Genomic DNA, 21,436 nt, shown 5'->3' on the forward strand with positions numbered 1-21,436 from the left:
AGCTTCCTCGGATACAACCACTTCACATTTTGGCAGTGGTGGCCAGACTTGCTCTATTAAGCTCTGCCTGACCACCCGGCTTCAGCGTTCATTACCACAGGACGGCTGTGAGACATGCAGTAACTCCCGGACATTTCATATACAAAAACTTTTTGTTTCTTTGTGCAATCCCTCCAGCAGAGGTGGTCATATCCAAGGACACAGTCTTGTTTCTAAGGCACCATATCACTACATTTATGAGAAATTATCTTTACCGAGGTAAACATTTTTTAATGACATCTAATTGAAGAAATGTTTATATATGGCAGATTAATGAATCTGAATGTGAATGCTCAGATGAGAATACCCCTTTAATGCTTACCGGCCTCTCTTTATGCAGCTAATGAATCACTTCTATTTTTAATGTATGCAATTCATAAACTCTAACAACTCACTAGGCAACTTGTAATTGGTCAGTCTTATCAGGTAGAAAGAGAGAGATAGTAGATAGATAGATAGATAGATAGATAGATAGATAGATAGATAGTTTTGGATTTCTCTGTTCTAAATTTCTTAAAGATCGTTATCTTGAAAATCACAAAAAGTCACAACAAACATACAGACTGATAAATAAATGTGGGTACTTTATAGGGAACCAACCACCATGATTCTACCTATAAAGGTAGAACAGGTGGTAGGTGCATGTATGGGACATGAGGATAGTCCTCTTTAGAGCTTATCCTCACGTCACCGCTATATTTTTGAAATCTTTATTGCCCTATTACGTGAATTTTGTAAAGCGGCTACTGGGGCGTGGAATAGCCGGACATGAGGCTACATGTCGTGGCTACTCCACGCCCCAGTAGCCTCTTTGCTCCTCCTAACCTGAGATCTTTGGTGCGCAGCTCCTCGTAGCTGTGCTCCCTCGTCCGAGAAGCCGGGGTTCTGTGCATGCTTAGTAGCCTGCATTCTGCGCATGCACAGAACACCGGCTTCTCGGATGAGTTCGCGCAGCTTTGAGGACCTGCACACCAAAGATTTCAGGGTAGGAGGAGCAAAGAGGCTACATGTCGCGGCTACTCCACGCCCCAGTAGCCGCTATACAAAATTTACATAATTGTTTTAATGTTCTGTTTTATAAAAAAAATTGCTCGGGTCTCCCATTGACTTCAATGGGGCACGTTATTCGAGACAAGCACTCGAGCATCTGGAAAAGTTTGTCTCGAATATCGAGCACCCGAGCATTTTAGTGCTCGCTCATCTCTAATCCTATTACATTGTTATTTTGTAATTGTAACATTGTAAGTTGCCACATGATACATCAGCATTCTTAACTAATGTGGATATTACTTTTTTCATTAGTTTATTAAAGTTATAATTTCAGGCAGGATATCATTTCAATAAAATTTGAAAAAATAATAGGCTTTATATTTTGTTATAATAACCCCCACACACATAGTATACAAAGAGGATATGACAATCGGTGCCTAGTATCATTCTCATATAAAAGATCTCTGCCTGCGGCTTCATGCTTTCATACAGTCATTGAATTCCTTAGTGACTTGTAGTATCCTTGTAATGCCAGTAGGGAGTCCATTTTAACATTATAAAGCACTGTAATTTTATAGGCTTTATATAGCATTCACATGACTTTCTCTTATCTTATGTAATTGAAACTGCTATAGATAGCTGAGTCTCCTAGGAAACTAAAACACTAGTTATTATAGTGCAATGTGCTTTGGACCTTACATAAAAACAATATTGACAACCATGAAGAGTAGAGCACGACCTGAGACCGTCAACGAGTTCAAATGTTGTTGAAAATAAACCTATGAGTTTAGCATTTTACACTGAATCAATCTATGTTTTTAGAACTTTCATTCACAGTATATTATGACTTCATTTCAGTTGGCACAGGTAGGCAATGTTTGCTAAATACTGCTCTTTGATGAAGAAAGCTTTTTTTAATAAACCATTTGTAAAATTTCGCTTAACACCAAAACTGAATGTCCTCTTTGTTGTTTAGAATATTTATAACAGAATTGACTTGAATAATGAAACCTAATATCCTGCTTCCTACAAGGACTACTAGAGGTGAAAACCCTGACTGACCAAACAATGACTACTTCCCAAGGAAAGAACATTAATGTTTAACTTTATTTCTATATGTACTGTACCTCTAAGTATTGTAAAACTTCAGTGATCCACACATGGCCTAGGCACACTGAATACTAGAAAGAAAAAAGGATTTAGTTTACTGTATATAAGGGCTTCCCCCCGATAGGCCCAGTCAGTTTGTGTCTTTTAGTGTTCATACAGTCTGGGCCTTCTGTAGAGTAGAACAATGAGACACAAAAGTAATCAGGAGACCCTATCCCACCATGAATTACGAGAAATATGCAAATAAGTTATTTAGGATGAGACACAGAAAACCATGCCTCTTTGTAAGACATTCCACTTACCCTCAAGCAGAACTTTCCGGAAGTCTTAAGATGTAAGCCAAACCAGCATATCTATTCCAGAAGGAACAGATTCCCAACTGTATATAGCACAACTTTCGCGTGGTTGTGTCTCTTCAGTACAGTGTAACAAACTGGTTTAGCTGAATGAGAGGCTTTTGAGCAGGTTTTTGGAGTAAGAATTCTCCTTAAGAAGACTTTGCCAATTAAGACTGCCTTGCAGATGTGTGGAGATTTATAGCCAGTGAAGCTCCAGTTGGGGATTTTTGGAAATTCTCCAGGATGGGACAAGAAAAACCATGCTTCTTTTGCTACCATGTAAGGTAGCCCCTTACCATCAAGCATGAAGCCAAACCAGTATATCTATTCCAGAAGAAGCAGATTGCCAACTGTAGTCAACTCTCTTTTGACATGGTTGCATCTCTTCAGGAACTGGTTTAGCTGAGTGAGAGAAAACTCTCTGTAAGGAGAACTATTACTCCCCTACCAGGAATTAACTCACAGGTTTTAATGAAGTCTGAGAGGATCCATCGACCCTCTAAATCAGTGACAGATCTTGCTGCCATTGGACTTCCAAAAGAACTTTTGTGTTGAAAAGGCCTAAAGAAGGGTCAAGGAAAGATTACATGGAAGATATTAATGTGCCAAAAGTTACAGGTTCTGTAAAGATATTGACTCACAGAAGGACAAGTGAGTACATGATGAAGACACTATGGTAAACTTAAGAGGTATATTCCAGCACAAAGGCAAAGTGGGCTGTTAATGAAAGCATGTCGCAACCAAATTATTACCATTAAACAAAATAGTATACTGTGGTATAAGAAACCTATAACAATACCTCTCCTGTATCTTTAAAACTTTATTTTACCCTCAACACCCTAGATGATAGAATTATGTCTATGGCACAGCAGGAAACAATATGTTCCCTTCTCATTGGCATCCTGGTGCAGGTGGTGCAGTAACATCACACCCTGCACCATTATGCTGACACAGTGAGAGAAGAGGAGGGAACGGGGGAAGGTAAGTACAATTTTATTATTTTATGTGAGGTTGTATATAGATGGCAGAGTGTGGAAGAATTGCTTACAGTATGTGCATCCCCATCAAACTTTTACTTCTGTATGTAGCATTTTTTTTAAATAAAGAAGAATCAATATGGACTGAAGATTGGTGAGTGCCCTCCTTTTCATTTTACCTTTGATTGGCTATTTTGTATAAAGATGTATTACTGGGGGGCAGGTGGCCGTATATAGATGTGTTACCAGGGGCCAGCTGTATATAGATGTATTAATGGGGTTGAGGCATCTGTATATAGATAAAAAAAAAAAATACAAATAGTGGTTAAATAAGTAGTTTTTACTGGAATAGTTTAAAAGTAAACATACAGTAAACTGGCTTCAAAGATGGTAATGTTGACGCACGATGCCCATCTGCAAAGATGCAACAAAGGGAGAATATAACGAGTGTGAGCCAAGTGGCCTTCTATAATAGTTCCCAGTTATTCGTACTGTTTGTCATGCAAGAGAGAAGAAAGCTCACCTCTGTAGGCTGTACGTCTTGATAAACGATATGGAGGATCTACACTCAGATATTCGGTTATCCATTCATGGATGTGCCATACGGAAGGAGTCAGTGATTGTGAACAACATACATCCGTATAGAGTGTAGAAAGAACGGAGGAAGAAACAGGGTGCTGTGATTATGGACCTGTAAGGCAAGGGTCAGAGGTAACTAAAGCTCTCCCTGTTAATGCCCTAGATGGAGGTCTAGAACACCCTGTTAGCCTAACCTCGGGGTTGTGGCCCTAATTAACCACGAGCCCCGACCGGAACCTTACCCTAGATAAATAGCCCTGTCAATGGACCTAGTCTAGAGGTAATGTCCCAGTCAATTGTGCGTCTATAAAGACGAAAATGAAGGAAAAAAGTGTGTCATAAGGGTAATTGCGCAGTCAGATCCCAAAAGCGCAGCCAAAATCCCGACAGGGCCTGTTTCACCCTTTTGGGCTCATCAGGGGATAATGCGGTCCGCGTGGGAAAAGAAACCCTATTGAAAACAACCAAACAAAAAAATGTATATATATCTTGACACAGAGTATGATTAATACAAAACTATAAGGTGTATGTGTCCTACAGACAGCAAAAAGCAGTGTGATGTAGGTAATGTACTCTTACCTTGCGCTACACTGCTAGATAATAAGTGCTGGGGTGATGAGGATGTCCCTTGTTAACTAGGAGTTATGTATAGCCATAAATGTCCTAGTGAGAAAAGAGATGGTGGGTTGGTGAAGATTCAGCATGATACCTTCAGGAAGACCGGGGCATCTGTGTATTGATCCCACTAGTTAACTGTCTTACCTGAAGGAGATAGCAGGTTCAGAGATGTGATGCTGCGGGGGTGCAGATGCGCACAGCCCCGTTCACAACGGGTGACCAGTGGGTACTGATTAGAGGCGCTCGCTATATGTCCGGTAGGGGCAGCTTCTGCCCTCTCCGTTTTGATTTCGGCGAGCGTCTCTGCGCATGCGCCACCTGCCGGCCTGGGAGTTCCGCTGGGCATTGTCGTCTGACATGCGCAGTGGAGCTTCGGGGCGGGCATGGCGGGTGGGCACTTTCCCTGCCCTCTCCGCCTTTTCTGGTAAGAGTACATTACCTACATCACACTGCTTTTTGCTGTCTGTAGGACACATACACCTTATAGTTTTGTATTAATCATACTCTGTGTCAAGATATATATACATTTTTTTGTTTGGTTGTTTTCAATAGGGTTTCTTTTCCCACGCGGACCGCATTATCCCCTGATGAGCCCAAAAGGGTGAAACAGGCCCTGTCGGGATTTTGGCTGCGCTTTTGGGATCTGACTGCGCAATTACCCTTATGACACACTTTTTTCCTTCATTTTCGTCTTTATAGACGCACAATTGACTGGGACATTACCTCTAGACTAGGTCCATTGACAGGGCTATTTATCTAGGGTAAGGTTCCGGTCGGGGCTCGTGGTTAATTAGGGCCACAACCCCGAGGTTAGGCTAACAGGGTGTTCTAGACCTCCATCTAGGGCATTAACAGGGAGAGCTTTAGTTACCTCTGACCCTTGCCTTACAGGTCCATAATCACAGCACCCTGTTTCTTCCTCCGTTCTTTCTACACTCTATACGGATGTATGTTGTTCACAATCACTGACTCCTTCCGTATGGCACATCCATGAATGGATAACCGAATATCTGAGTGTAGATCCTCCATATCGTTTATCAAGACGTACAGCCTACAGAGGTGAGCTTTCTTCTCTCTTGCATGACAAACAGTACGAATAACTGGGAACTATTATAGAAGGCCACTTGGCTCACACTCGTTATATTCTCCCTTTGTTGCATCTTTGCAGATGGGCATCGTGCGTCAACATTACCATCTTTGAAGCCAGTTTACTGTATGTTTACTTTTAAACTATTCCAGTAAAAACTACTTATTTAACCACTATTTGTATTTTTTTTTGCATAAACTATAGTGAGTTTAATCCTTTCCTTCTAGTATATCTAGTTGAAACTTTTTTGAATATTTATCTGTATATAGATGTATTACTGAAGGGGGAGGTGGCTATATATATAGATGTATTACGGGGGAAGCGGATGTATGTAGATGTAATACTGGGGTGACTGTATATGCATGTATTACTGGGTGAAGGCGGCGGTATATAGTTGTGTTACTGTGTGGGAGGCAGCTGTATATAGATGTATTACTGGGAGGGCAGGTGGCCTTTTATAGATGTATTACTGGGGGCCAGCTGTATATAGATGCATTAATGGGGTTGAGGCATCTGTATACACTCACCGGCCACTTTATTAGGTACACCTGTCCAACTGCTCGTTAACACTTAATTTCTAATCAGCCAATCACATGGCGGCAACTCAGTGCATTTAGGCATGTAGACATGGTCAAGACAATCTCCTGCAGTTCAAACCAAGCATCAGTATGGGGAAGAAAGGTGATTTGAGTGCCTTTGAAAGTGGCATGGTTGTTGGTGCCAGAAGGGCTGGTCTGCGTATTTCAGAAACTGCTGATCTACTGGGATTTTCACGCACAACCATCTCTAGGGTTTACAGAGAATGGTCCGAAAAAGAAAAAACATCCAGTGAGCGGCAGTTCTGTGGGTGGAAATGCCTTGTTGATGCCAGAGGTCAGAGGAGAATGGGCAGACTGGTTCGAGCTGATAGAAAGGCAACAGTGACTCAAATTGCCACCTGTTACAACCAAGGTAGGCAGAAGAGCATCTCTGAACGCACAGTACGGTGAACTTTGAGGCAGATGGGCTACAGCAGCAGAAGACCACACCGGGTGCCACTCCTTTCAGCTAAGAACAGGAAACTGAGGCTACAATTTGCACAAACTCATCGAAATTGGACAATAGAAGATTGGAAAAACGTTGCCTGGTCTGATGAGTCTCGATTTCTGCTGCGACATTCGGATGGTAGGGTCAGAATTTGGCGTCAACAACATGAAAGCATGGATCCATCCTGCCTTGTATCAACGGTTCAGGCTGGTGGTGGTGGTGTCAAGGTGTAGGGAATATTTTCATGGCACTCTTTGGGCCCCTTGGTACCAATTGAGCATCGTTGCAACGCCACAGCCTACCTGAGTATTGTTGCTGACCATGTCCATCCCTTTATGATCACAATGTACCCAACATCTGATGGCTACTTTCAGCGGGATAATGCGCCATGTCATAAAGCTGGTGAGGAACCAGCGGTCATGGTCCACATTGGCACTAATGACAAAGTAACAGGTAGGTGGAAGGTCCTTAAAAATGATTTCAGAGATTTAGGCCATAAGTTCAGGGCAAGGACCTCAAAGGTAATTTTCTCCGAAATACTGCCTGTACCACGTGCCACACCAGAAAGGCAGCGGGAGATCAAGGAGGTAAATAAGTGGCTCAAAAGTTGGTGTAGGAAGGAGGGGTTTGGGTTCATGGAGAACTGGGCTGACTTTTCTGTGGGCTACAGGCTCTACAGTAGGGATGGGCTGCACCTCAATGGGGAGGGGGCTGCGGTTTTAGGGGAAAAAATGGCTAGAAGGTTGGAGGAGTGTTTAAACTAGAGACCTGGGGGGAGGGCAACTACACTTGTGCAGGGCAAATAGACGGTGTACATAGAGAGCTGGGAAGAGCCATAGTCCATGGGGGAGGAAGGGGGGCTGAAATGAGATTGGGGAATAAGGACAAAAGGAATACGGACAGGGAAAACCATATAAAGTGTATGTACACAAATGCCAGAAGCCTCACAAACAAAATGGAGGAACTGGAACTCTTGATGTTGGAACGGAAATATGATATAGTGGGTATCAGCGAGACATGGCTGGACAGTAGCTATGACTGGGCTGTTACTATAGATGGTTATAGTCTTTTTAGAAAGGATCGTATAAATAAAAAAGGGGGAGGGGTTTGTTTATATGTGAATTCTTGCCTCAAGCCCGTCTTGCGAGATGACATCAGTAACGCAAATGTGGAGTCCCTATGGGTGGAGATAAGAGGAGGGAAAAATAAAAATAAAATATTACTAGGGGTTTGTTATAAGGCTCCAAATATAATGGAGGCAGCAGAGGAAATGCTGATAAGTGAAATGGATGCGGCTTCAAAGCATGGTGAAGTACTTATCATGGGGGACTTCAATTACCCAGATATTGACTGGGGGGCAGAAACCTGCAGGTCCTTCAAAGGCAGCAGGTTCTTGTCAACAACAAAAGACAATTACCTGTCGCAACTAGTCCTGGAGCCAACAAGAGGGGGGGCACTGCTGGACCTTATCCTTACGAACAGACCTGATAGGGTATCAAAACTACAGGTTGGGGGGAACCTGGGGAATAGTGATCATATAATATCATTGATTTTGTATTACGCTTTACTAAGCACGTTAGTGAAGGGGCAACCAACACTCTAAACTTCAGGAGGGCAAATTTTCATCAACTAAGGGAAGACCTTAAAGGCATAGACTGGGATAATGCTCTCAAAGACAAAAGCCCCCCCCAAAAATGGGACTTTTTCTCATATATTCTGAAAAAGTCCTGTGAGAAACACATACCTTATGGGAAAAAGCATAAAAGGAACAAGAAAAAGCCTATGTGGCTATCTAGTCTTGTAAGGAAAGCAATAAGCGAGAAAGATAAAGCGTTTAAGGTGCTAAAACGTGAAGGTAGCGATGAGGCATTACAGGATTATAGAGAGAAAAATAAATCCTGTAAAAAACAGATAAAGGCCGCAAAAATAGAGACTGAAAGAAATATTGCCAGGGAGAGCAAAAATAATCCCAAATTATTTTTCAAGTATATAAATGATAAGAAACTAAAAACAGAGAGTGTGGGTCCCCTTAGAAATAACATGGGGGTCATGGTGGAAGGAGATGAGGAAAGGGCCAATCTACTGAATGTCGCCTTCTCAACTGTCTTTACCCAGGAATATCCCCTGGTGGAAGACACAATGAGGAATAATGTAAATTCTTTTTATAATGTCAACAGTTTAACCCAGGAAGAGGTACGGCGCCGCCTCGCAACCACTAAGAAAGATAAATCACCTGGGCCAGATGGCATACACCCCCGGGTTCTGCATGAATTATGTACGGTGACAGACAGACCGTGGTACCAATATACAAAAAAAGGATCAAATGTGGTACCAATATACAAAAAAAGGATCAAATAGCGATCAAATAGCGATCAAATAGTGACAGACAGACCGTTATTTTTAATATTTGAAGATTCACTGAGGACTGGTTATGTTCCACAGGAATGGCGCATAGCAAATGTGGTACCAATATACAAAAAAAGGATCAAATAGCGATCCTGGAAACTACAGACCCGTGAGTCTAACTGCTGTGGTGGGGAAAATATTTGAGGGGTTTATTAGAGATGCTATCCTGGAGTATCTCACTGTGCACAACCTTATAACCCAGCGTCAGCATGGGTTTATGAGAGATCGGTCCTGTCAGACTAATCTGAATGGTTTCTACGAGGAGGTAAGTTCAAGACTGGATCTGGGGGACGCTGTGGATGTTGTATATCTGGACTTTTCAAAGGCATTTGACACCGTGCCACATAAAAGGTTGGTATATAAAATGAGACTGCTGGGAATAGGAGAAAATCTGTGTATCTGGGTAAGTAATTGGCTTAGTGATAGAAAACAGAGGGTGGTCATTAATGGCACATTCTCAGATTGGGTTGATGTTACCAGTGGAGTGCCACAGGGGTCAGTATTGGGGCCACTTCTTTTTAATATTTTTATTAATGACCTTGTAGTGGGTTTACACAGTCAAGTTTCAATATTTGCAGATGATACTAAGCTGTGTAAAGTAATAAATACTGAGGTCGATAGTTTAGCATTACAGAGGGATTTGTGGAAGCTTGAGGGATGGGCAGAGAAATGGTTGATGAGGTTTAATGTAGATAAATGTAAAGTTATGCACTTGGGCCATGGAAACAAAAAGTATAATTATGTTCTAAACGGTCAAAAACTAAAGCTGAAAAGGACTTGGGTGTATTGGTGGATGGTAAACTTAATTTTAGTGACCAGAGCCAGGCGGCTGCTGCTAAAGCAAATAAAATAATGGGATGTATCAAGAGAGGAATAGATTCTCATGATAAAGACATAGTTCTGCCCTTATACAAATCCCTGGTCAGACCTCACATGGAATATTGTGTACAGTTTTGGGCACCAGTGTATAAAAAGGATATAATAGAGCTGGAACGGGTGCAGAGGAGAGCAACCAGGATTATTAGGGGAATGGGGGAACTAGAATACAATGACAGATTACAAAATTTGGGATTGTTCAGTTTAGAAAAAAGACGACTGAGGGGAGACCTCATTACAATGTACAAATACCTGAACGGACAGTACAAGGATCTCTCCAAAGATCTTTTTATACCTAGGCCTGTGACCAGGACAAGGGGGCATCCTCTACGCCTAGAGGAGAGGCGATTATACCATCACCATAGACAAAGGTTCTTTACTGTAAGAGCAGTGAGACTGTGGAACTCTCTGCCGCAGGAGGTTGTTATGGCCGACTCTATGTACATGTTCAAGAGAGGCCTGGATGACTTTCTGGAGAGAAAAAATATCACGGGTTATGGGGATAAAACATTTATTTAATTCTTGAAGGTTGGACTTGATGGACTTGCGTCTCCTTCCAGCCTTATATACTATGATACTATGATACTATGAAAGCTGGAATCATCTCAGACTGGTTTCTTGAACATGACAATGAGTTCACTGTACTCAAATGGCCTCCACAGTCACCAGATCTCAATCCAATAGAGCATCTTTGGCATGTGGTGGAATGGGAGATTCACATCATGGATGTGCAGCCGACAAATCTGCGGCAACTGTGTGATGCCATCATGTCAATATGGACCAAAATCTCTGAGGAATGCTTCCAGCACCTTGTTGAATCTATGCCACGAAGAATTGAGGCAGTTCTGAAGGCAAAAGGGGGTCCAACCCGTTACTAGCATGGTGTACATAATAAAATGGCCGGTGAGTGTATAGATGTATTACTGAAGGGGGAGGTGGCTGTATATAGACGTATTACAGTGGGGGCAGATGTATGTAGATGTATTACTGGGGTGAGGCCGCTGTTTAAAGGTGTATTACTGGGATGGCTGTATATACATATATTACTGGTGGGAGGTGGCTATATATAGTTGTGTTACTGTGGGGGAGGCAGCTGTATATAGATGTTTTACTGGGGGGCTGTATATACGGTAGATGTATTACATGCAGTGCCATCATTAAGTATTATGGTCACTGTGTTACTGTGGAATTGACCTCAGTGCCACTAACAATTAGCAATCTATCGTTTCTTATGATGTTGTCTTATACCCTAATAGGTTTCAAAATAGGTTATAGATTGAGAGTTAATGCTTATCGGCCTCTCTTTATGCAGCTAATGAATCACTTCTATTTTTAATGTATACAATTCACTTAATAAACTCTGACAACTCACTGAGCACACTTTATAATTATGAGCCTTCACTAGGCAACTTGTAATTGGTCAGTCTTGTCAGGTAGAAAGAGAGAGATAATAGATAGATAGATAGATAGATAGATAGATAGATAGATAGATAGATAGATAGATAGATAGACTACTCTGTTCTAAATTTCTTCAAGATCATTATCTTGAACATCACAAAAAGGCACAATAAACATACCCATTTTGATAAATAAATGTGGCTACTTCATGTGCTGCTTCTGCTCTGAGCCTCAAATTTCGCTGAATTTTGAGACAAGCTTGAGCTTTGGGAAAGTGTCCTGGATATGAGTTGAAAAGTTGTACTTAGAGAACTAGAAAGTCACTGGGGGGAATTTATTAAGTTGTGACTCTTTTGCATCTTGTAGGTCATACAACTGGTGTACAAGGTATAATAAGTGCAGAGTAGGAAGATGATTTTCCAGCACTCAGGTGAAGTCCAACAAAGGTTTCATTGTTTATTGTTAAAATTCCATATACACCTTAAAAGTTTGAAACCATTGTGGGAATATACCATAGGGCTAGAAAATTGTCTTTCTGCTACACATTTATTCCATCTGCTTTGGGAGCTATCCCTGCATTGGATGTAGCTACTAAAAGGAGTTGGCAACCTGGCTAAACATATACAGGCGGTCCCCAACTTAAGGACACCCATCTTACAGATGACCCCTAGTTACATACAGACCTTTCTGCCCACCTGTCGCAAGAAGTATATACAGGCAGTCCCCGACTTAAGGACACCCATTTTACAGATGATCCCTATTTACAGATAGACCTCTCTGCCCACCCGTTACAGGGATTTTTGAGATTTTTTCCTGGGTGTGGTCAGCCTTTAGAAGACCTACACCCATAGTTTGTTTCCTACAAGTGCAGCTCCATTTCCCCAGTGTTTTGAACTGTTTGATGGATATATGCTGCCATTTTGCTTGTAACTTGTACTTGCTTGTACATAGCAAGTGCTTGTCAAAAAGAATAATAATTATAATAATGGTATTAGGGGGTAAGGGAAGAGAGTTGCTGGTAAGTTATAAATGGTTATAAGGTTATGTGAACGCTCAAATTCCCATCTGATTAATTTGAGATATATTTGACAATTACAGGCGGTTCCCTACTTAAGGGCACCCGACTTACAGACAATCCCTAGATAAAGACGGACCCCTCTGCCCACTGTGATCTCTGATAAAGCTCTCAGAATTCCTTTTTTTCAAAAATATACTTGATGTAACTATTATTTATAAAAATCTAGCTTTCATAGCGTGTGATTGACGTACACTATAGATTGGCAGACTGTTTAGAAATGAAGGCCATGAATTGTGATGAGATGTGAAATCTGTTGTCAGAAAACTATTAAGCTGCGGGATAATTAAGCATCAGCAGAGCTCTATTAAAGACATGTAGTACTTGACATGTGACTAGAAAATATTGCAGCACTTGCTCAAATGATTTGTTTTCTGCAGGGGATTTTTTTCTGTTGCAATTAAAGCTCCTGGTTCTCAGTGTGAAAGCTTTCATTGATCTTCAAATTCCAGTTTTAAATCTTTCTTTGCAACTTAATGAGCAATATAAGCATTTTCTTTTTTCGAAATTAGAACTGGCAGCATTTGACATTTTCTCTTTGACGTGTAAAACATTTCAGCATTCAAGGACCTTGTACTGTACATCAATATTTGCCTCCAGTCAATCCATGCCAATGCATATTTCAGGATTTTTTTTTAAGATTTAAATCTGTTTAAGATATAATATAAAGGTAAAAGTAGAAAATATTATCCATGTAACTGTAGCTAATAAATCCTTAATATATTTGAAATAGTAGTTTCTGTATATAGACCATAAGAAGGCTAATATATAAATGATACATAATAAAAGTCACATGCAAATTCATAAAATGAATTAAAAACAGTAATGTATTTCTAGTGATAGTACATCAAGTAGTGAGAAAGCAGAATGAACTAGACTTGTTTCCAAATTGTAAACATATTACATTCCTTCTATATAACCTGTTCATACCCTTGTAAACTCACCAGGCTAATATCCAGGCTAATAGAGAATAATTATAGAAATAGTAATTCATCAAAAGGCCTGAAAAGTATAAATCATGTATTATATACTTAATTTCCTCTAGTGTTTATTTTGGGGTTAGTTATGAAACCACCACATTCAAAAGATAAAATGTGATAAGGGCTTTGATAAGACAGGTTGCTTCCCGGATACTCAAGGTTATTCCCTTAGACAAGATGATACCTAAGGGCAGATGCACACAACATTGAAAATCTGCAGTGTGCCATCTGTTTTTAGAATGGATGGAACATGATTGCACTCAATGCTATATTTTTTCAATGGATCAGTGCCCACGACTCATTTTAACGGACTGCGTGACTGATCCTAGTCAGACATTTTCACAGATCACCCATAGACTATACTTAATGAGCTTACATGAAAAACAATTGCCAGACTGATGCAAATCATCCATGAAAAAATGACACTAACATCATTTTTCACAGATTATTTTGACCACATTCATGTGCAGATTGCCAAAGTTTACCATATACTTTAGGCATAACTAGTTGACTTTGAAAATTGGTGTCCCAGCATTTGCCTGACAATAAAATGATGTGGTTACTGTTAGGATCAGTGGATCCTCTGGACCACCGCGGGAGATGTAATTAGCCAACACCCGGAACCGGAGCCCAGCGGCACCTGGTATTCACCAGAGCCCGCCGCAAAGCGGGTTGGACTTGCTGCGGCAGGATACCACTAGGTCGTTCCCAGGTGTGACTAGCCCACGGTGGCAGCCGAGGTCGAGGTACCTTAGCGGATGACAATCTCGTAGACAGGTCCAGGCACAGGGTCAGGGCAGGCGGCAGAGGTGCAACGTCAGGTCCAAATCCAGGGTCAGCAACAGGAGGTCCAGGCAGGTGGGAACGGGAACACAGCAACACGGAGGAACTCGGGTAACACAGGACACAGGAGCGGGAACACACAGGAATACACGGGAACGCAGGAATACACAGGAACGCAGGAATACACAGGAACGCAGGAATAATCGCTAGGAAGCTTTCTCTAAGGCTATGAGGCACAAAGATCCGGCAGGGGACACAGGAAGAGGCAGGATTCTTAAAGGTGAGGTTCAGCCAGTGCACCAATTAGCGGTGCGCTGGCCCTTTAAATTTTCGGCAGGAGCCGCGCGCGCGCCCTAGGAGGCGGGGACGCGCGCGCACGGCAGTCCGGGGAAGAGCAGGAGCCGGGAGAGGTGAGTTCAGCGACCGGCCTGCAGCGGGGGCAAACGGGGGTGCACGGAGACAGGGATCGCGGGAGCACCCGTGACAGTACCCCCCCCCCCTTCGGCCTCCCTCTCTTCTTGGGCCTGAGAAAACGTTGGAGCAGGCTCTTGTCCAAGATGTTATCCTCTGGCTCCCAAGATCTCTCCTCAGGACCAAATCCTTTCCAGTCTACCAGAAACAACTGCCTACCTCTCACTGTCTTAGTATCCAGGATCTCCTTCACCTCGAAGACATCAGTAGAGTCCGCTTGTGGGGCCGGAGGGAGAGGAACTTGTTGGGTGAAGCGGTTTAAGATGACTGGCTTGAGGAGGGAAACGTGGAAGGAGTTGGGTATGCGCATGCTAGGAGGCAGCCGCAATTTGTAGGCTACCGGGTTGATGCGACTGAGGATTTCAAATGGACCCAAGAACCGGGGTCCCAATTTGTAGCCAGGGATCTTCAGTCGGACGTACCTTGAGGATAACCAGACCCTGTCACCAGGAGCTAAGACAGGAAAAGGCCGACGTTTCTTGTCCGCTTGATGCTTGGTCTTGGCAGAGGTTTGGAGAAATGAGGTACGGACTTGTTCCCAGATGGCTTTTAGATCCTGTACCAAGTCCTCCACAGCAGGAACATCTGCAGACACAGGTAACGGAAGAGGAGGCCGTGGGTGCAGTCCGTAATTAATAAAGAAGGGAGCAGAACCAGCAGAAGTGGAGTCCAGGGAATTGTAGGAAAACTCCGCCCATGGTAAAAGAGAAGCCCAGTCATCCTGACGAGCGGACACAAAGTGGCGGAGATAGCATCCCAAAGTCTGATTCACCCTCTCTACTTGGCCGTTGGACTGAGGATGATAGGCAGAGGAAAAGTCCAATTTCACTTGCAGCTGATTGCACAGAGATCTCCAGAACTTGGACACAAACTGAACACCTCGATCAGAAACGATGTGCCGGGGAAGGCCATGAAGCTGGAAGATGTGCTGGAAGAAGAGACTGGCAAGACGTGGGGCTGAAGGCAAACCTGGTAGAGGGACAAAATGGGACATCTTAGAGAAGCGGTCTGTTACCACCCAGATAACGGTATTGCCAGATGATGGCGGCAGATCAGTAATAAAGTCCATAGCCACGTGAGACCACGGGCAGGTAGGCACGGGTTACGGCAACAGAAAACCAGCTGGTTTTTGTCGTGAGGGCTTATTGCGAGCACAAGAGGCACAAGACCGCACAAAATCCCGAACATCCTTGACCAAATCAGGCCACCAATAGAAACGGGAAATCAGGGCCACAGAGCGCTGCACCCCAGGGTGCCCAGCCACTCGAAAAGAATGTCCCCAGGTCAGGATCCTCTTTCGAAGTCCAGGTCGTACATAAGTCTTGCCGGGAGGTAATTGCCGAAGGTCCCCCAGCGCTGCCAGCACAAGCCGCTCTGGAGGAATGATGTGTCTCGGAGCATAGTCCTCCCCCATAACATCGGAAGCACGTGACAGGGCGTCAGCCTTGATGTTTTTCTCGGCTGGGCGAAAATGGATCTGGAAGTCAAAACGGGAAAAGAATAGGGACCACCGGGCTTGACGTGGGTTCAACCGTTGAGCTCTCTGCAGGTACTGGAGGTTCTTGTGGTCCGTGAAAATGCTGACTGGAAATCGAGCTCCCTCCAGCAGATGACGCCATTCCTCCAAGGCAAGCTTGATAGCCAGAAGCTCACGATCCCCTATAGAATAATTTCTCTCTGCGGAGGAAAATGTTTTGGAGAAGAAGCCACAGGAGAGAGTTCGGCCCCTAGGCCCCTTCTGGGTAAGAACCGCTCCAGCTCCTACGGAAGAGGCATCGACTTCCAGAAAGAATGGCTTCTCGGTATCAGGTCTGGTAAGAACAGATGCAGAGGAAAACGCCGTCTTTAATCTCGTGAAGGCCTCCTCAGCCGCAGGGGGCCAGAGAGGAGAATTGACACCTTTCTTTGTTAGCGCCACCAGTGGAGCTACCAGGGAAGAAAAATGTGGAATGAATTGCCTATAATAATTGGCAAAGCCCAGGAATCTTTGGATAGCACGCAGTCCCACTGGGCGTGGCCACTCAAGAACTGCAGATAGTTTAGCAGGATCCATCTGCAGGCCTCTGTCGGAAATAATGTAGCCAAGGAATGGAAGGCTCCTTTGATGAAAGTGGCATTTTTCCAGTTTGGCATAGAGATGGTTAGTCCTGAGGCGACCGAGCACTTGCCGTACATGGGACTGATGGGACTCGAGATCAGCAGAAAACACGAGGATGTCATCCAGGTAAACCGCAACACAGCTGTACAACAAGTCCCTGAAGATATCATTAACGAATTCCTGGAAAACGGCTGGTGCATTGCAAAGTCCAAAGGGCATAACTAAATATTCAAAATGCCCATCACGGGTGTTAAAGGCAGTCTTCCACTCGTCACCCTTCCTGATGCGAATAAGATTGTAGGCACCACGAAGATCCAACTTGGTAAAGACTCTCGCGCCCCGTAGACGATCAAACAACTCCGTGATCAGCAGCAAGGGGTAGCGATTCTTAACGGTGACTTTGTTAAGACCGCGATAGTCTATACAGGGGCGAAGAGAGCCATCTTTCTTGGTGACAAAAAAGAAACCTGCGCCAGCTGGAGAGGAGGATTTACGTATGAAACCTCTTTGCAGATTTTCCTTAATATATTCAGACATGGCGGCTGTTTCGGGTACCAAGAGCGGGTATACCCGACCCCGTGGAGGAGAAGAGCCGGGCAGCAAGTCGATGGGGTAATCATAGGGACGATGTGGAGGAAGAGTCTCTGCCTGTTTTTTGGAGAACACATCTGCGAAATCCAAGTATGGAGCGGGGAGCCCCTCCAGGGGCTTGGGAGACAAGGTGGAAGTCCAGACAGGGAGCGGACGAGGGACATCCATATAATGAGAAGAACAAGCCGGGCCCCAACGGAGAATCTCCCCAGAGGACCAGTCCAGCATAGGGGCATGTTGCTGCAACCAGGGGAGACCCAACAGGAGGGTGGAAGTGCTTTGGGGCAGTACAAAAAAAGAAAGTCTTTCTTTATGCAAGGCTCCAACTTGCAGAAGCAGAGGTTCCGTGCGAAACCGGATGGGCACGGAAAGAATCTGGCCACTGACTGAGGCAATGGACAAAGGTTTCTCAAGACGAACCACTGGGAAGTGATGCCGGGAGACCAGGGCTGCGTCCATAAAGTTCGCTGTAGAGCCTGAATCCTGGAAAGCACAGGAATAATCAGACGTGGAGAAGCTTGGCACACACCTAGGGACGCTTCTCCCAAGAGCCCTAGGTGCTGGCGTTTCCCGGACGTGGGGGACAAACAGGACAAGTCCCGATGAAGTGCCCTGGATGGGCACAATACAGACAAAGGTTCTCCTGTCGTCTTCTGGAACGCTCTTGTAGAGAGAGCCGGATTCTGTCCACCTGCATGGGTTCCTCAGCAGACGATACAGGCGGAGGCTGAAGCGGTCTTTGGAAGGCAGGTGTGAGGCGAGGAAAACGTCTTACCTGAGCTTGAGGATGCTCAGAGCGAAGTTCCCCGGCGCGTTCCTTAAACCGGACATCTATCCGAGTGGCCAGTGTGATGAGACCACCCAGAGTTGACAGTAGATCCCGAGCCGCCAGCGCATCTTTGACCTGCGGCGAGAGTCCTTTCTTAAAGGTGGCGATGAGAGCTGCATCGTTCCAGGCAAGTTCAGAGGCCAGGGTGCGGAACTGAACAGCATACTCTCCCACAGTTGAGTGGCCTTGGCGCAGATTCAACAACGCAGTCTCGGCAGAAGAAGCCCGTGCTGGTTCCTCAAAAACGGCCCGGAACTCCGCCAGAAAAGCGGCAAGAGTAGTCGTGACCGGGTCGCCTCTGTCCCAAAGAGGAGTGGCCCAGGCCAGGGCCTTCCCAGAGAGAAGACTGACGAAAAATGCCACCTTGGAACGCTCCGTGATAAATTGCGAAGGCATAAGTTCTATTTGTAGGGAGCATTGAGTAATAAAACCCCTGCACTGTTTGGGGTCTCCGTCAAATTTGCTGGGCATAGACAGCCGTAGTCGTGGTTCAGCAACAGGAAGGCAGACACGGGAGCCACGGGAGCAGACACGGGAACCTGTTGCTGTTGCTGGGCGGCTAGCAGCTGTTGCAGCATGGTGGTGACTTGATCCAGCTGCTCACGTTGAGCGGCAATCTCCCGGGATTGCTGGACCACTATGGCGGCAAAGTTTGGTCGAGTGGGAAGCGGAACCTCGGCGGGATCCATGGCCGGATCTTACTGTTAGGATCAGTGGATCCTCTGGACCACCGCGGGAGATGTAACTAGCCAACACCCGGAACCGGAGCCCAGCGGCACCTGGTATTCACCAGAGCCCGCCGCAAAGCGGGTTGGACTTGCTGCGGCAGGATACCCCTAGGTCGTTCCCAGGTGTGACTAGCCCACGGTGGCAGCCGAGGTCGAGGTACCTTAGCGGATGACAATCTCGTAGACAGGTCCAGGCACAGGGTCAGGGCAGGCGGCAGAGGTGCAACGTCAGGTCCAAATCCAGGGTCAGCAACAGGAGGTCCAGGCAGGTGGGAACGGGAACACAGCAACACGGAGGAACTCGGGTAACACAGGACACAGGAGCGGGAACACACAGGAATACACGGGAACGCAGGAATACACAGGAACGCAGGAATACACAGGAACGCAGGAATAATCGCTAGGAAGCTTTCTCTAAGGCTATGAGGCACAAAGATCCGGCAGGGGACACAGGAAGAGGCAGGATTCTTAAAGGTGAGGTTCAGCCAGTGCACCAATTAGCGGTGCGCTGGCCCTTTAAATTTTCGGCAGGAGCCGCGCGCGCGCCCTAGGAGGCGGGGACGCGCGAGCACGGCAGTCCGGGGAAGAGCAGGAGCCGGGAGAGGTGAGTTCAGCGACCGGCCTGCAGCGGGGGCAAACGGGGGTGCACGGATGCGCCCGCGATCCGAGACAGGGATCGCGGGAGCACCCGTGACAGTTACAATATCAAATTCCTTGAAAAACTCTAGATACACAACATCCACAGCTTTCCCCAAGTCCATTCTAGAACTTACCACCCCATAAAAGCCAAACTGATTGGTCTAACAGGGCCGATTCCTCATAAGGCCATGCTGATGCTGGGTTATAAGGTTTTGTACAGTGAGATACTCCAGGATAGCATCACTAACAAACCACTCAAATATTTTCCCCACAAGTGATTTTACAGGTCTTTAGTTTCCTGACTTGCTTTGTGGCCTTTCCTTGTCACCCTCCATTATGACACCCAGGTTATTCCTCAGAGGGTCCATACTTTCAGTCCTTACTTTCTTATAATTTATATATTTGAATTTTAATTTTGTATTATTTTCAGTGTCTAATTTTAATTCATATATATTTTTTTCACAAAATACCCTTTTCTCTATAATCTTAAAATGCCATATTGTTACCAAATACTGCTTCTGCCTCTTGATGGCATGGAAATTGGCACAGTATACAAACTCTCCCTTGTGAATGTTTGCTAGTTGCAGCAAGTGTCCAGGTGTAATCCCCCACCAGCTGCATCCCTTTCACGGAATCTCCATGGCAGGTTGGCGTGGAGGTACGTGAAGGGGGTGCGGCATAGAAATATGTATGCACTCTGCAGCTATACTGATACATATAGAGGCAGGAGCCTCTCCTCCAAAGTGTTTAAACTGCTACAAAAAGAAGGTAGCGATGAGGCATTTTAAGATTATAGAGAAAAATGTATTTTGTAAAAAAAACAAACAAATACAGGCATTAAAAATAGAGAATGCAATATATACTGTTAAAGAGAGTAAAGTTTTCAAATATATAAATTATAAGAAAGTAATAATGGAAAGTAGGTATCCTCGAGAAATAACCTGGGTGTCATATTGTATTTTTATGCCAGCTTCAAACGGGCATAAACCTGGATTATTTTAAGTACCCAGGTGCCCCCCGTCCTGTACTTTTAGTATCTTCTTAGGTCTGTTGTTTAAGATTAAGGAGGTGTCCTCTCGGTGGCTCATTTACACTGACTAATTGATTGTAGCAACAATTGACTAGCAAACCAGATGTATGCTATAACTCAGGCTGATCATGATTGATCACAGTTAATATTGTTTGTTACTTTTGACATTCATTGGAAATATAAATACTGATAGAACTGGTCTCCTAATAGTAAAGGAAATGGCCACTATACCCTAACAAGAAATTGTCAAACCACCAAGTAAGTTTCCTTTTTGGAAAGGTTTTTTTGTGCTCCATGGTATTTATGGATTATATAACTGAAACAGAAAAGCATCATAAATTCCAAAGACGTTCCAAAGGTTTTTAAGATAAGTCTTATATGAATAGCCCTGCGTGGTTGAGGTGTGACTGAAGACTGAGATGCCATGTGATTTATCCTTAAACTTGGTTTTTGTTTTCAGATTTTCTGTTTAGAGAAGGATGGTTTAGCAGGTGTGCAATTTATATAAAAACCACCTATTTATGGTGATACGTAGTTGGAATTGTTTCCCCTCGACCGTCACAAGCAAATGCCATTGTACTGTGACATCACTGTGAGCATTATCCCTGTATAGTGGCATCGCTGTGTATTATCCCTATTATGTTTAATATTTTTGTACTTTGTTTTTACTGTGTGACATTACTGTTTATTACCTCGTTACTGTAACATCACTGTGTCTTATTATTTCTGTTCTGTGACATTACTGTTTATTACCTCAGTACTGCAACA

Source organism: Engystomops pustulosus, chromosome 3 (assembly GCF_040894005.1).
Source record: "Engystomops pustulosus chromosome 3, aEngPut4.maternal, whole genome shotgun sequence".
Taxonomy (NCBI): domain Eukaryota; kingdom Metazoa; phylum Chordata; class Amphibia; order Anura; family Leptodactylidae; genus Engystomops; species Engystomops pustulosus.